At 39.0% G+C, this 16,186-nt stretch overlaps 1 long non-coding RNA gene and 1 other non-coding gene across 2 annotated transcripts; one reads left to right on the forward strand and one right to left on the reverse strand.

The window, feature by feature from the left end:
* Positions 1-280: 280 nt before the first annotated feature.
* Positions 281-1,739, reverse strand: LOC110874975. The gene is made up of 3 exons (XR_002556398.2): positions 1,602-1,739; positions 979-1,035; positions 281-478 (listed from the first exon to the last, which is right to left on the reverse strand). It is a non-coding gene; the product is annotated as an uncharacterized LOC110874975 (long non-coding RNA).
* A 9,913-nt stretch (positions 1,740-11,652) lies between these two features.
* Positions 11,653-11,746, forward strand: LOC118482541. The gene has a single exon (XR_004868575.1). It is a non-coding gene; the product is annotated as a small nucleolar RNA snoR113 (small nucleolar RNA).
* The last annotated feature ends 4,440 nt before the right edge of the window (positions 11,747-16,186 follow it).

Genomic DNA, 16,186 nt, shown 5'->3' on the forward strand with positions numbered 1-16,186 from the left:
GGCTACCCCTTATCATAAGGTAGGTCCGCCCGTGGTAGGACTAAGGGCCTGTTTGGTTGACAGGAATCCATAGGATTTCAAGGGAATTGGAATTTGAATCCCATTCCTTGTGTTTGGTTGGACAAATTAGTTGAAGGGAATTAGTGTAACGCCTACTTTTCACATTTGACAAATAACATAGACTTCATACAAATTTTTGAAAAATTTTGACATGACCCATTCGTAAAGTAAACGTTTTCCTACTTTATAACGAAATCATTCCAAAATACATTCTACGACATGTTTCAAAAGATATAAAAGTAATAACCATACAAGATTTAAAATCCTAACTTACTTAGGAAACATCCTAGACATAAATTTAACATTTACATTATGAAAAAGTTTTGACCCATTTACAAAAGACGACTTTAACCAGAAGCGCATAAAGGGCTATGTAGTGTGTTCGGTCCGAGCTCGCATCGCCAAGAGCGGGATTTACCTAACATACATAACGCAAACATTCATTAGTTCAAATCTCAAAACAAATTTAACGCCTATCCTTTACTTATTCTAATTCGACCCATTAGCGAAATAAAACATTTTATCAACAACCTTATTAAATCATTCTTTTCATTCTAGCATGAAATTTCTTCATGCTCATTTATTCTTACCTTTCGAATACATTCAACATGTAAGACCTTCGACCCATTCATAACGGATCAATTCATACCATACGCTTTCAACGCTTTTTCCTCATTCCGACTCGTTATCTACAAGTCTTTACTTAAACCATTACATTATCCTTCCTTTTTAATATTTCGACCCACTTGAAGCGGGTTAAAATGCATCCATTGCTAATACACTTCCTATCCATTACCAATACTCAACATAACACAATTTTACCATGAACAAGCGTAAAAATTCCACACTAGGATTTAATTACCCAAACTAACATTCGCAAGTCTACAAGTAGAGAAAATGAAGTTCATATGAACTTACCGTGGTCTTGTGTCTCTTATGACTTGGAGTAACTTGCTTCTTCCTCTTTCTTTGTTCCTATACATCACAACTTCATATGCTTAGCTTTCGGAAATTTTCATTATTCTCATATTCTTTGTCATACAATATGATGTTTATGAACCATATGCATTCCCACCATAATCACATTTCATAAATTTAGCAAATTTTCATATGAAATCACAATTACATTAATTTAGACATTTCATCAAACACATGGCGTGCGTACATTCTAATAAGCATAATGTACAAGTAATTATAACACATTCCTCCTAAATTCATCAAATAAATCAACCAATTCTTTCAAAATCAACAATCATAACCATACTACATATGATTCATATCAAGTTACTCATCTAAACACTCCTATAACATGAGTTTAACATCAACATTATATAATTCATCCATGAATTTTACTAATTTTTTACTACCTTACATAATCTCAAGTGGGTTTTACCCCAACTACTAGTACAATCGAAATAGCACATAATATAACTCCTATTTGTTCATATCATCCAACATCTAGGTTTGATTTCATACAAACATCATAAATTATACATAACCCACTTCATGAATTTCATAAAAACATCAAATTTTAGACTTACTTGAGATCAAATATAGTTAGGAGATCCTAATTCCTAACTCCTGAATCAAGAATTCAGCTTTTAATCCCTTCAATTTGTAAGATTTGTGAGATTCTTTAGACTTAGGGTTTCCCCTTGGCTTCCCCCTTGTACGATCGCACCCAGGAACCAAATACTGGTTTCCTTTTCTTTCTTTTTTATTTTTTTTATTTATCAAGTCTTCATTAGACATTTACACCTTTGGTCCCTTGTCTTTTTAAAGTGTGTCAAAATGGTTAATTCTCATACTAACTTAATCACTTTCATTAGCATAAGGGGTTTTAGACTTATTATTAAAAACTTTCGAAACGGTAAAAATCTATATTTACCATTCCTTATTATTAAAACATCCCTATTAAATTATTATTCCAAGTCATACGAAATTTTGGGGTGTTACAAGTCTACCCCCCTTAAAGAAGGTTTCGTCTCCGAAACCTGAATACATACATCCTGACGAGTTAATCTGTATCCCTTCGTAATTACGTACCTCGAACTTCGATAACATGCTTTCATTCGATCATCCCTCATGATGAATCAGTCGTTACTACTCGGAACTTGTCTAATACATCTGGTAATTCAATCTTGTATGAATCAAAGCGATCCTATTACATTATTCATGATTATCATTCAATTGTTCAAGCTGATTTCTTAAAACTTATCTGTCAGATCATTCATTCTCGCATACCTCTAACATATACTTAGGGGAAATAATTATCATAATATTCATACTCGGTCATTCCTATTCATTCGTAATAAATCACAAACCAAATATCATTCAATAGTTTCTAACTATCTAGTTTCTATATACTCCCCATCCTTTCAAGGCCAATATCAAGCAAAATTTCTTTCATATCATTTGCTTGATAGGTCTTTTCATACTTTTCTTGTAATACCTTCGTATAATCTTTACCCGAGACCAATGTTTCTTCCACTGATGATCTATCATAACTGCATGGTTAACCACAACTTAATGTATACATTTATACAAATCGTGTACATATTATCCTGCTCTAATCCTCTTTATTGTCTATCCCTAGGTTACAAGGCCAACATAAGTCTTTAATCACGCTATCAATATGATCGTGTAATCAATACTTACATTTGAGCAACTCATATTACACGCGAGGTGTATGCTCAGCTATACTTGTTATCACATTCCATAGCCACCATACATACTTCATTCCTTCTAGCAATTGTAATACTAAGGCAATTACCCAACATTGTACCTCAAAGGGTTAATTCTTATCAACCTAGGTTCCGCTACATACGAGATTATAAGCTTAGTACATATGCCACTCCATTTCACGTATGAGTTACATAAAACTCGGCACAACCATTCATTCGATAATTAAGATTACACTCTACCACGTAGGGTTGTTTTATAACACGAACCAAGAATCATGTGTATAAAAACTTTAACTCTTGAACTTTTCTTTAGAGGCTTATCTTCTAATAATTCCTCACATACAATAGGGAACTCGACAGGAGGTAAGATTTATTCAAATATCCATTCAAATATTCATCATATTTTACATTCCACTCGATCCCTATTTATGTAACATTCCCCCTCTAACAGTTACCCATTCTTATATTTTCATTCTAGCTTCCATCTACGTTAACCTTTTACATTTTTCATATAGTTCTTTCTAATTATTCTAAATTTGGCATACTAAGTGTGTACCCCGCTTTCTTAACAATTCCTCGCTTTTCATTCTTTTCTATTACCCATTTTCCGATATGCGGATAGACTCTTACTATCTTTCCATCATGACATTTCAAGACATTTATTAATCTTACTCTACAATAAACAAAAATTTAGAGCCGTCATCATTTCCTATATTGATATGAAGATTATAATTTACTTACTAGCATTATGAGTCATTTACTTCTGTCTTCCAAGTCACTAACCATACATTGTTCCTTCACTATGTTGTTTGAATCAATAATGCCCACCATGAGCTTGCTACTTGATTCCTCTATTATTAACATCATCATTCTTCCTAGTCACCCCCTAAAGTAACGTAAAAACTTTGACTACTAATGTATTTATGTGTATGTGTTCTTTTAGTCCTACATTATGCTTGACTAACCAGGCTATCTGTGCCATTTACTTGTTATGTTTATACTTATCTTTAGTTAGGTGGAGAAAAAACATCTCCTCATTTGCTTTCATACTTTCCTTCCCACCTAATGACTCTAACTTTCATCTGTCTACGACCCTTTCTTAAGTCTCTATCTATGCTTACCACATAAATATCTTCCCATAAAATTTTAGTTCTACTAACATTTACTTTTTGTTAGACAAAAATTTTAATCCTTAGGACCATACTATTCTCGAAATTCTATCATCCTTTCATGTTCAATATTTTCTAAGCTTAATCGTAATTATCATTCCTGCCTTTCATGTCACACCCCGATTTCCACGTGTTTCACCGGTGGGCCCGGTGGGGGATTACCGTGACGTAGTTGGCAACAATATAGTCAAACCACACAATATTTAAATGCACAGCGGAAGCATAAAGATAGATATATTTCAACTATCGAATGTAATATCAAAGTATCACAAGTAGTTGAAAACAATCCACAGGGGATCAAAATAAAATAGGAATAATGTTCAACAGATAATGGCATCCCAAGCTTGCGAGACTCTAACGATGCTAAGGAGTAGCCAGCCTATTTCGTACAGAACCTGCATTTAATCTTTTTAGGGAAAATACGTCAGTTTACACTGGTAAATACATTCAACCGACACTTTTGAAAAAGGTTTAATAAAATTTATTTGAATGCACAAGGCACAAACTCTTTATAACTTGGGATAATTTATAAATTAAATCTTGTAAAAGAATTACATGTTCACTATGCGTTCAGTCGCCCGGGTCGTGCCGGGTTTAAGGTTAATAGACACGCCACAAAGCATAAAGCCGTGGCGGGAAAACCAACGGTTATACCTTTATAAATATAGACACTTTGTCGGGTGTACGCCTACACCCGTGTGTCGAGGTCGTGGCCATTTCGTAAAATGATGCCAAGGATATCCGGGACATGGTCATTAAGCTCCCAAAGGCGTAAAGCCAACAAAACAAATTTTTAAACGGGTCACATTGATAATAACCAACTTCTAATGAGTTGGGTCAATTCCCCGACCAAGCGGTATCTTTATATACCGTAACCCAAGCCCGTATAACGGAAAATAAGTTAAAAGTATTTACCTGAGCAAGTAATAATCCTTAATCAACAAATGCAAGTATCTTTTACTGGTCTCCTATTTTGGAACGAAGGTTTATAATAACCTATTAGAATCCTAACGGGTCTTTAATTTAGCCTTAGCTTAGACCGGTCAGTTTCGAAGGATAATTATGGTCTAATCGCGTGAAAGGCGAAAACCGGGAATGGAATGTGATTTGGACCCAACAAGTTTGAAGACTTGTTTTATATGGGTATAATAATCACACTCTGGATTTTGAAGTAAAAACGATAAGGTTTGACCCGTTTCGGCTAGTTCATGTAAACTAGTTACATAAACCGAACCGTGCGCGCAAAAGGCGTAACGGGTAACCGTAAGAGTCCTACACAGGTTCCCTAAGTTAATATGCTCTAAAGAGGTTGTGGTATCAGTAGGATACCTTCCATTATGCCCATAACAAGTTTAAATCCAATATACGCCCCGTAGGGGTATTTCGGTCTTTTTAAAGATTATAAAAGAGATTTCCGAGTTCTACAGGAAATCTGAGTTTTCCGAACAGTTTATAAAGTTCAAAATACTTTATTTATTATTTAAAATCAGTAGCAACTAGAATCGGGTCAAAATACCATGTAGAACTCAAGTTATGTCCGAAAAGGGTATATTCGGTATTTACCGAATCGATGCCATAACCGTAGGTTATGAGCAGGTAAAAAAAATAATTAAAAATATTTAAAAATCTCAAAATATTATTTTACATCAGTGTGTAAAAGGTTTGGTGTCGAAATTTGGGTTTAGATAGGCTTTATGCTAATTGCGCCGTTTAATTACTAAAGTTTCCGTAATTGCGCTATTTAGCATAACTCCCATTCTAGACCTCGGATTGACATGAAATTTTAGGGACATGCTTAGAATTCAGCAACTAAGGTTATTGTCCTTTCACATGTCCAAAATTCTCGTTTTAAAGTAAAAAGGGTGTCATGGTCAACTTTTGAGCTTTTAACGGAAATGTGTGAAAGACTAGGACAAACAACGAACCGGTCACAGAGGGTTATACCATCATGTAACCTGATCCTAAGAGAGTCCTAAGGCATATCTAAATCATACCATAACGGGTCAGAACTGAAGTCAAAGCAAAAGTCAAAGTTATGTGACTTTCGGTTCCGAACCGGGTCAAAACAGTAAATGATCGGATCAAACAAGCTTAGACCAATTTTAATACTTATCATCATGTTTTATGAGTGTCAAAACAGGTTACATGCCATCTACATTACTGATTATGCATAAAATCGAAAGTTAGCATTCTGTTGACTTTTTCTAAGCAAGTTTGACTCGACATTTGGACTAGTTGGAGTGGGAATCAGAGGGTGCCCTTTTTGGGGTTTAATGCCCACGTGATTACCAACATATAACTACCTTTGATTCGACAAACCACTGGACCATTTGTGATTTACCGTTAAGTCAATCGTTAATTACGACGGATTGACTTTTAAGCTATAACTATGCAAAAACTAAACCACAAAGGGTGGAGCATACTTACAAGAGTCCTATGCACGACCAGGGATGAGAAATGAAGACACTTGAGCTCCAGAAATGATCAGAAGAGTTGTTTGAAGGTGTGAAGAACAATGGTGCACTAAATGGCCTTTTATAGTAAACTTCACACCTTAGATCATTAACAACTAAGGTGCTGTTTGTTTTTTCCAAAAAGGTCTGCGCAACCTCTTATGTCTGCGCCGCGCAGACCACGCGCAGACAATGGCCCCTACAGACTGTTTGTTTTCCGGAAGATGTTTCGTTAAAAAAAGTCTGCCCGCCCTCTTCTTGGGGCAGACATGGACCAACCTCTTTTTACCTCTTCTATCATCTTCTCCTCTTCTCTCTTCCCTTTTCTGCTCTCAAACAACAAAACTCTAACTTCTTCATCCCATCTCCACCACCACCTCATCACCCTCCCACCGCCGTCCGCCACCCACCTCCCTCCTCACCAGCCCCAGCCACCTTGTTCTTCTCCTCCACCACCTCTCCTCCACCCTACTCCTCTTCCCACCTCCGCCACCTACCAGCGCCACCACCTCCGCCACCTCCACAACGGTCGTCGACCTCCGCCAACCCTGCCCGTCGGCGACCTATCCGCCACCTTCCCACTGTCGTCCGGCAAAAGGTTGACCACTTGAATCACACATATAATGAAAAAGCCCCTAAATTTATTTATCTTTTTTCCATATTCGTTCATAATCCTGTAGAAACCCACACACTTGAGGCAGTTGAGACATTAAAGAATGCCTCTGGATTTCAAAGATTTTCAAGAAAAGGTTTCAACTGGGTTCAGACCATGGCAACACTCCTTTGAATTCTGGGTTCTTGCTGTCGATATCTACACTGGTTATAAGGTAAAAATTGGTTATAAGGTAAAAATTGATTATCAACAGTTATATGAGTAGACCAGACGGTTGTTTTTGCTTTAATCAAAAGGGGTTTCTTGATTTTTGTGTTTGTGGGGAGAAATTGTGTTTTATTGGCCATTGTTGTCCCAATTTTGAAACTTTCTTGGTTTCTTGATGAAGTGTGCATTTTTTTTCTTTTTTCTGTTATATTTTTTTGCTGTTTGTGTGATGGTGAAAAACAAACAGTCTTCTTCTTGCAGTCTGCAGAGGTTTGGTCCATCTCTTCAGCTGCAAATGTCTGCAGATATGGTCCGCAGACTGCAGACATTTTACCTCTGAAAAAACAAACAGCACGTAAGGCTACAAGTGTTATTGGATGATCACCAAGTGTCCCTGAGTGCTAGGGGACGTTTAGGGGGCCCCCATGCTCTCATAATTGCTTCATAAGTCGGTTAAAACAGCAAACAGTGCTCCTGTCCGACTTTTCTATATCTGGGGGGCTGACGCGGCCCGCGTTAAGGATCATGCAACCTTTACGCGGGTCGCCTGAATCCATTCGTCAGAGCCCATATCTTTACTGACAATGCGGCCCGCGTAAGATCTTTTGTAATCTTTACGCGGCCCGCCTGAGACTTGTTTTTCAAGATTTTCAAATCTTTTTAATTATTGCACTTGGCCTTTGGGTTTCGAAGGGGTAACTTTGCGTTTTGGGCCTTGGTTAATTACGCATAAGGGCCCCGTGGCTTTTACCCAACTTATTAACCCTTGGTTAATTTATTATTACCCGTAAAGTCATAACTTTCAAAGTTTGACTCTTTTAACCCTTCGCATACGATTTTGGTCATAACTTTCTCGTTTTAAAACGGAACTTCGTGAAATTTATATCGCGCATTCTAGTGAGTATAATTTACCATTACAATGCCCAAAGGTCACTCAGAGGTATAACTTAAACATGTTGACACATTTGGCCCCTGCAGTTTGTAATTCCTCACTTTCTTCCATAATTCGTTCCGTACGATCCATGATACATTCGTTTGAAGGTACGAGCATCATTTAGGGTTACTGTACAGTATATTTATCCCTTGTTGACATTTTTAACCCTCGAATTTTACATACTTTCAATGTTTGTCAACTTTAGTCCTTTATTTAGTATTTAATACCACGTGTAAACTTATGACACGTGTCAATATATTATTGGACGCAAAATTTCGAGGTGTTAAATTTCATTACATTCTAGGACCATACCATCCTCTTTCGTAATCATCGCTTTTATTCCTTCCCACCATGTCATTTGTTATCATTTGTGTTTCCTTCGCCCGTTATCTACAATTAAGCATTTTCTACATTCATTACTTCATTTACTTTCCATGTCATCTCAAGTAACATTGACGCATTCATAATCACATTTCAATAACTTTCATTCCACTTGTACATTATCATCAATGTCGGTCACGATAGGCCACATTACACATGCCTTTCGTTCATAGGGGAATAGAATCCCTCATCCTTCTTACTTACTTTATCTCACCACCCGCTACTCGGAAAATATTTTATTAACAATTTCTTCGTTTTCATCAGCCATCTACTATATCATTCGAGATCATTATTAAATTTATTCTTTGGTCATGTTCATTCCATTCTATCATTAAATTTTCTTTTATATACTTTCCTTTCTTTCATGCGAGGTGTTAACGGTCCTTTATGACTACACCACCTATCTCTCATTATAGGGTTGATAAACCCAACTAGAACTTAATTCACAACCTTCCAATCATATACGTTCTTACTTCTAAACATTTCAACATGACCCGGTTGTCATTTAGAGGATCCTAATCACACCCCGATTTCCACACGTTTCACCGGTGGGCCCGGTGGGGGATTACCGTGACGTAGTTGGCAACAATATAGTCAAACCACACAATATTTAAATGCACAGCGGAAGCATAAAGATAGATATATTTCAACCACCAACTGTAATATCCAGTATCACAAGTAGTCGAAATAATCCACAGGGGATCAAAATAAAGATAGGAATAGTGTTCAACAGGTAGTAGCATCCAGGCTTGCGAGACTCTAACGATGCTAAGGAGTGGCCAGCCTATTTCGTGTAGAACCTGCATTTAATCTTTTTGGGGAAAATACGTCAGTTTACACTGGTAAATACATTCAACCGACACTTTTGTAAAAGTTTAATAAAATTGATTTGAATGCACAAGGCACAAACTCTTTATAACTTGGGACAATTAATCAAATTTAATCTTGTAAAAGAATTACATGTTCACTATGCGTTCGGTCGCCTGGGTCGTGCCGGGTTTAAGGTTAATTGACGCACCACATAGCAAAAAACCGGGTTTAAGGTTAATTAACCCCTCGCATATGAATTCGATCATAACTTTCTCGTTTTAAAACGGAACCTTGTGAAATTTATATCGTATATCCTAGTGAGCGTAATTTACTGTTTCAAAGTCTCGGGTTTGTTAAAGGGTCACTCAGAGGTATAACTTAAACATGTTGACACATTTAACCCCTGTAGTTTGTAATCTCTCACTTTCTTTCACATTTCGTTCCGTACGATCCATGATTTATTCGTTTGAAGGTACGAGCATCATTTAGGGTTACTGTACAGTATATTTATCCCTTGTTGACATTTTGAACCCTCGGATTCACATACTTTCTATGTTTGTCAACTTTAGTCCTTATTTAGCATTTATTATCACGTGTAAACTTATGACACGTGTTAATACATTATAGGACGCAAAATTTCGAGGTGTTACATCCTCACCCCCTTAAAAGAAATCTCGACCTCAAGATTTATTGAAATAATTGAGGGTACTTTTCTTTCATCGTGGATTCTACTTCCCACGTGTACTCGGGACCTCTACGGGCATCCCATTTTACCTTCGCAATCGGTATATACTTCATGCGAAGCTTCTTAACCTGTCGATCCTCGATCGACACCGGTTTTTCTACAAACTTTAGGCTCTCATCGATGTGTACATCTGTATGCGGTATAACCAGTGATTCATCAGCGAAACACTTTTTCAGATTACAGACGTGGAACACATTGTGGATACCACTGAGCTCTTCCGGTAAGTTTAATTTGTAGGCAACCGATCCGACACGTTCGATTACCTCGAAGGGTCCAATATATCTCGGGCTTAACTTGCCTTTCTTACCGAATCGCATCACCCCCTTCCAGGGTGATACCTTAAGCAACACCTTGTCGCCTACCTCGAAATTGAAAGGCTTACGCTTCAAATCTGCGTAGCTTTTCTGCCTGTCTCAGGCAGCTTTCAATCGAACGCGAATTTGGACAATCTTGTCCGTTGTTTCAAATATTATATCAGGTCCTGTCATCTGGACATCTCCAACTTCTGCCCAATAAACGGGCGTTCTACACTTTCTACCATATAAGGCTTCAAAAGGTGCAGCCTTAATGCCCGTATGGTAGCTGTTGTTATAGGAGAACTCGACCAATGGTAGGTGGTTATCCCAACTACCACCTAAGTCTATCGCACATGCACGAAGCATGTCTTCCAACGTTTGGATTGTACGCTCACTCTGCCCATCTGTCTGAGGGTGGTAAGCCGTACTAAAGTTCAAACGTGTGCCCAAAGATTGTTGGAAACTTTTCCAAAAGTGTGACGTGTACCTGGTATCTCTATCAGAGATGATAGACACAGGCATGCCATGCAGGGCTACAATCTTATCTACAAACAACTGGGCTAACATATCGGAGCTATGAGTCTCCTTTATGGGTAGGAAATGTGCTGACTTAGGGGGTGTTTGTTTTCTGTGAAAAGCTCTTCTAAACCTCTTATGTCTGCCCCACACAGACCACGCGCAGACGTTTGAGTCTGCAGTGTGTTTGTTTTCTCGAAGTGATTTCATTAAAAAATGTCTGCCCGTCCTCTTCTTGGGGCAGATGTGAACTCTCCTCTTCTAACCTCTTCTCCTTTTCTCTTCTACCTCACTTCAAACACACAGGTCTCACACACACAAACCCTAATTTCTTCTCCTCCAACCTTTCCTCCTCCCGGCGGCCACCTCCATACCCGCCGCCGCCCACCTCCGCCACCCCCTCATCCGCCGAGCTCCCCCACCTCCACAAGCTCCGGCGACATTCCCTCCATTCCAATAAAACTAGGGTTTCAACACACATCAATAGTAGCGTGCAATGTCGAATCTAAAGAACGACGACGATGACGATTACAAGTTTCTTCGTATCATGGATGCCATGGCTTCAATCAATTAAGAAAGTTAACCTCATCGGCGTCATCACTGAGATCAGCATACCCAAACAGAGCAGAGGCATTGGTACGTATATTACACATCTTCACTATTTCATTTATTGATTTATCTCAGTTTGTAATGAAATATTTTATCAGTTGTCACTTTGATTTCTTAAAGATACAATTTTGAAAATATATTATTTGTTGATTAATGGTGAAAATTGGGTTTGAACTGGCAATGATGAAAGAAAGGCCGGACTTACAGCTGCCCCCATAGTGGTTGGTAGTAGGTTGATGATAAGTTCTATAAGGTTATTTCTGAGCTGGTGATTTGATTTATAAATATCTCATATATAGTATGTTAATTTCTAATTTTATAGGTAACAGTTAATTGTGAGCTTGTTAAGTGACCTGATCTTCAATCCTTTTTGCTTTATCTATTTTTTTAATGGGGGTGAAAGTTTAAAAAAACAAACAGTCTTCTTCTTGCAGACTGCAGATGTTTGGTCCACCTCTTTAGCTGCAGATGTCTGCAGATGTGGTCCGCAGACTGCAGACGTTTTACCTTTGAAAAAACAAACAACACCTTAGTCAGTCTATCAACTATTACCCATATTGTATCGTTTCCCTTCTTTGTCTTTGGCAACTTGGTGATGAAATCCATCGTCACCATTTCCCACTTCCACTCAGGAAGTTCAGGCTGTTGTAGCAAGCCTGACGGCTTTTGATGTTCAGCTTTTACTTGCGCACAAGTCAAACACTTTGCTACATAGGTGGCTATAGACTTCTTCAAGCCTATCCACCAGAAGTTTGCCTTCAAGTCCTGGTACATTTTGTCCGCTCCAGGATGAACAGAATATCGGGAACTGTGGGCTTCCTGAAGGATAACGTCACGAAGACCTCCGTACACAGGAACCCATATCCTTCCATTCAATCTCAGAATTCCGTCTTTGCCGTAGGATAACTGCTCTTCAGTTACTCCTAGCTTTTCGTTAGGATAGTTAGCTTCTGACACAGCTTCTTTCTGTGTAGCTAACAATCTCTCATTCAGACTGTTCTTGATTTCAATGCTCTTGGCATTGATCCTTATTGGTTTCACTCTTTCTTTTATGCTCAAGGCATCTGCGACTACGTTGGCCTTGCCTGGATGGTATCTTATTTCACAGTCATAATCGTTCAGAGTCTCCATCCAACGTCGCTGCCTCATATTCAAATCTTTCTGATTGAACAGATGCTGAAGGCTCTTATGATCAGAATAGATCACGAATTTGATGCCATACAAATAATGCCTCCATAGTTTTAGTGCACATACAACGGCACCCAACTCCAAGTCATGGGTGGTGTAATTCTTTTCATGCACTTTCAATTGCCGTGAAACATAGGCAATGACCTTGCCCTTCTGCATAAGCACACAACCCATCCCGGTGTGTGATGCGTCGCAGTATACAACAAATTCTTCCATTTTGTCCGACAATGTCAACACAGGGGCATTGCTCAGCTTCTGTTTAAAGATATCAAATGCTTCTTGCTACTTAGGGCCCCAATTAAACTTTATATTCTTTCTAGTTAAAGAAGTTAGGGGTGCAGCAATTCTTGAGAAATTTTCGATGAAGCGTCTGTAGTATCCTGCTAAACCTAAGAAACTGCGAATCTCCGTAGGCGTCTTTGGCTCCTGCCAATTCATGACGGCTTCAACCTTGGCGGGATCCACTTGGATACCACGCTCACTGACTACATGTCCAAGGAATTGGACTTCTCGTAGCCAAAATTCACATTTAGAGAATTTGGCATAAAGCCTTTCTTGATGAAGCAATTTAAGAATACATCGCAGATGCTTCTCGTGGTCAGCTTGACTTTTTGAGTATATGAGGATGTCATCGATGAAGACAATGACAAATTTATCCAAGTAAGGCTTACAAACGCGATTCATGAGATCCATGAATGCGGCAGGTGCATTAGTGAGCCCAAAAGGCATCACTAGGAACTCGAAATGACCATAACGAGTCCTAAATGCAGTCTTGTGCACGTCTTCATCCTTGACCTTCAATTGATGGTAGCCTGACCTGAGATCAATCTTGGAAAAGTAGCTCTCTCCTTGCAATTGATCGAACAGATCGTCGATCCTGGGCAAAGGATACCTATTCTTGATAGTAACCTTATTAAGCTCACGGTAATCGATGCATAGACGCATCGAACCATCTTTCTTTTTGACGAACAATATTGGTGCTCCCCATGGAGACGAACTAGGTCTAACAAAACCTTTGGCTAGCAGATCATCTAGTTGCGTTCTTAATTCTTTCATTTCTGTCGCGCCAATCTATACGGTGCTCTTGCAATAGGCGCTGCTCCTGGAATGATGTCGATACTGAATTCCACTTGCCTATCTGGTGGCAAACCAGGAAGTTCTTCCGGGAAAAATTCAGGATAGTCAGAGATGACTGGGATGTCTTCAATCTTGGGTTTCTCCTCACAAATGGTCACCTGTGCCATATAGATGACACATCTCTTCTTCAAACATCTGGATGCCTTTAGCATAGACACTTGTGCAGGCAATCCATGCCGAGTATCTCCTTGAATGGTAAGTGGTTCTCCAGACGGAGTCTTGATCACCACTTGTTTCTTGTTGCACACAACCTGAAATCCATACCCAACACTATGTCGAAACCAGCTAGCTTAAAGGGTAACATGGATAAAGGAAATGAGTGGTTCCTACTGGATATGACACATCCATCTAACACAGTTGAGATTGTTTCCATAGTCCCATCAGCTAACTCTACCTCATAATTCACACTCAAGGCTTTAACAGGCAATTTTAACAACTCACAAAACTTATTATCCACAAAGGATTTATCTGCTCCGGAATCAAATAATACTCTTGCGAATACATCATTAATGAGAAACTTACCGGTTATAACGTTGTCGTTCTGGATAGCCTCTTGAACATTCATCTGAAAGACCCTGGCATTGGTCTTTTTCCCTTCTTCAGCCTTCTTCACTATCTTTGGGCAGTTAGTCTTGATGTGCCCTTTTTCGTTGCAACTTTAACAAGTTGCATCCTTGAGTTTCTTGCACTCAAGTGTCCTATGCTCAGAGGACTTGCAAATCCCACATGCCTTCGGCTGGGATTTCTGTTCATACCTGCACCTTCCGAAATGGTGCTTCTTGCAAACATTGCACTTGGGCCTATCGCCAGACTGTCGGTCATTCTTCTTGGTCTCTGATCCCTTCTTGTGGTCACGATTTCCCCGATGCTTCTTGCTTGACCTACGTGAATCACCATCTTCACGTTTCCTCTTCTCAGTGTCAGCATTTCTCAATGATCTCTGTCTTACTGCATCCAGTGTAAGAGACAGAGATATATCTGCTACGGATCTAAATGTAGCAGGCCTAGAAGCCTTCACGCTAGCTTTGATCTCCGGGGCCAGACCCCCGATGAAACGCACGATCCGTTTAGGTTCCGGGTTCACAAGGTACGGAACCAATCTTGACAGGGTGTTGAAACTTGTGAGATAAGCCTGGCAATCTAAGTTCTTCATGACCAGTGATAGGAAATCAGATTCTATCTTCTGGACCTCGTGTTGAGGGCAGTAGTTTTCTTTGATGAGAGCAACAAATTGCTCCCATGTCATGCTGTACAGAACAACCTTTCCTGAGGCTTGAACCAATGACCTCCACCACGCTAGGGCTTCACCCTTAAATGACTGGGATACAAACTTCACCACATCCCTCTCAGCACAACCACTAACGTCCACCACAATGTCCATTTCGTCCAGCCAGGTCATGCAATCCACAGCACCTTTTTCCCCAGTAAAATCTCGGGGCTTGCAGGAAACAAAATACTTATATGTGCAACCCTTGGCGCGAGGTGCATTATCGAACACTATCTTCTTAGGACGGGCACTGTTTTCATTTGATGAATGACGATCATCATCCTTCTTAGGTTTAGAGAGTGGTTTGCTATGAGATTCAGAATGGGTTCTTGGTTTAGAGTGTGGTGCAGATCGGGTCCTACTTCGAAATTCCCTATACTCTTCATACTGCCGCTCTAAGGCTTCTTTAACAGCGTTGTCTACAAACGCTTTTAATTCAGCAGTCGTTATGTTAACTTGGGCGTTATCGTTCCCATCCTCCTTTGGATGACTGCTATTCTCGCCTGAGTCAGCCATTGAAATCTTGATCTGCTACAGAAGATAATAACAGAAGTCTTATTTGGGAGTTTATTATGGAATTACCCTTATTGGGTAATTCATCAACCATGGTAAACATAGACCATATCTGGTTAATTTGTTACTCGCATTTATTTAGGATTTGAATATAACTTATCCTAATTACAAACAATATTGTTAGTGGCACAAAAGCCTAGTCACATGGACGTTTTATATATCATCAGCCAGGATTTCAGAGAATCAAGGCATGAAGGTTTGAACCATAGTTCTTTTACCTTTTCTGACAGGGAGTCATAGACTACAACTGTCTTTTGTCTTATATGACAATAAGTATGGCCCGTAGGCACTACATCACTAATGGATGTTTGATAAGTAATCATCTACTTGATGATGTAAACCCATGATTTATAAATCATTAACTTAGGTTTTGGAATCCTTAGAAGGATTCTTTTATAAGAATGACGCATGCGATTTTAACGAATCACATCTGCCAAGAATGTTAACATGTTTACAGAGGTTAACAGGAATCTGAATCTTTTACTCAGGTCTCACCATCTAGGCCGGGTCTTATAATGACACCAGGCTAGGTCTCACCATTAAG

This window comes from Helianthus annuus, chromosome 9 (assembly GCF_002127325.2).
Source record: "Helianthus annuus cultivar XRQ/B chromosome 9, HanXRQr2.0-SUNRISE, whole genome shotgun sequence".
In the NCBI taxonomy this organism is placed as follows: domain Eukaryota; kingdom Viridiplantae; phylum Streptophyta; class Magnoliopsida; order Asterales; family Asteraceae; genus Helianthus; species Helianthus annuus.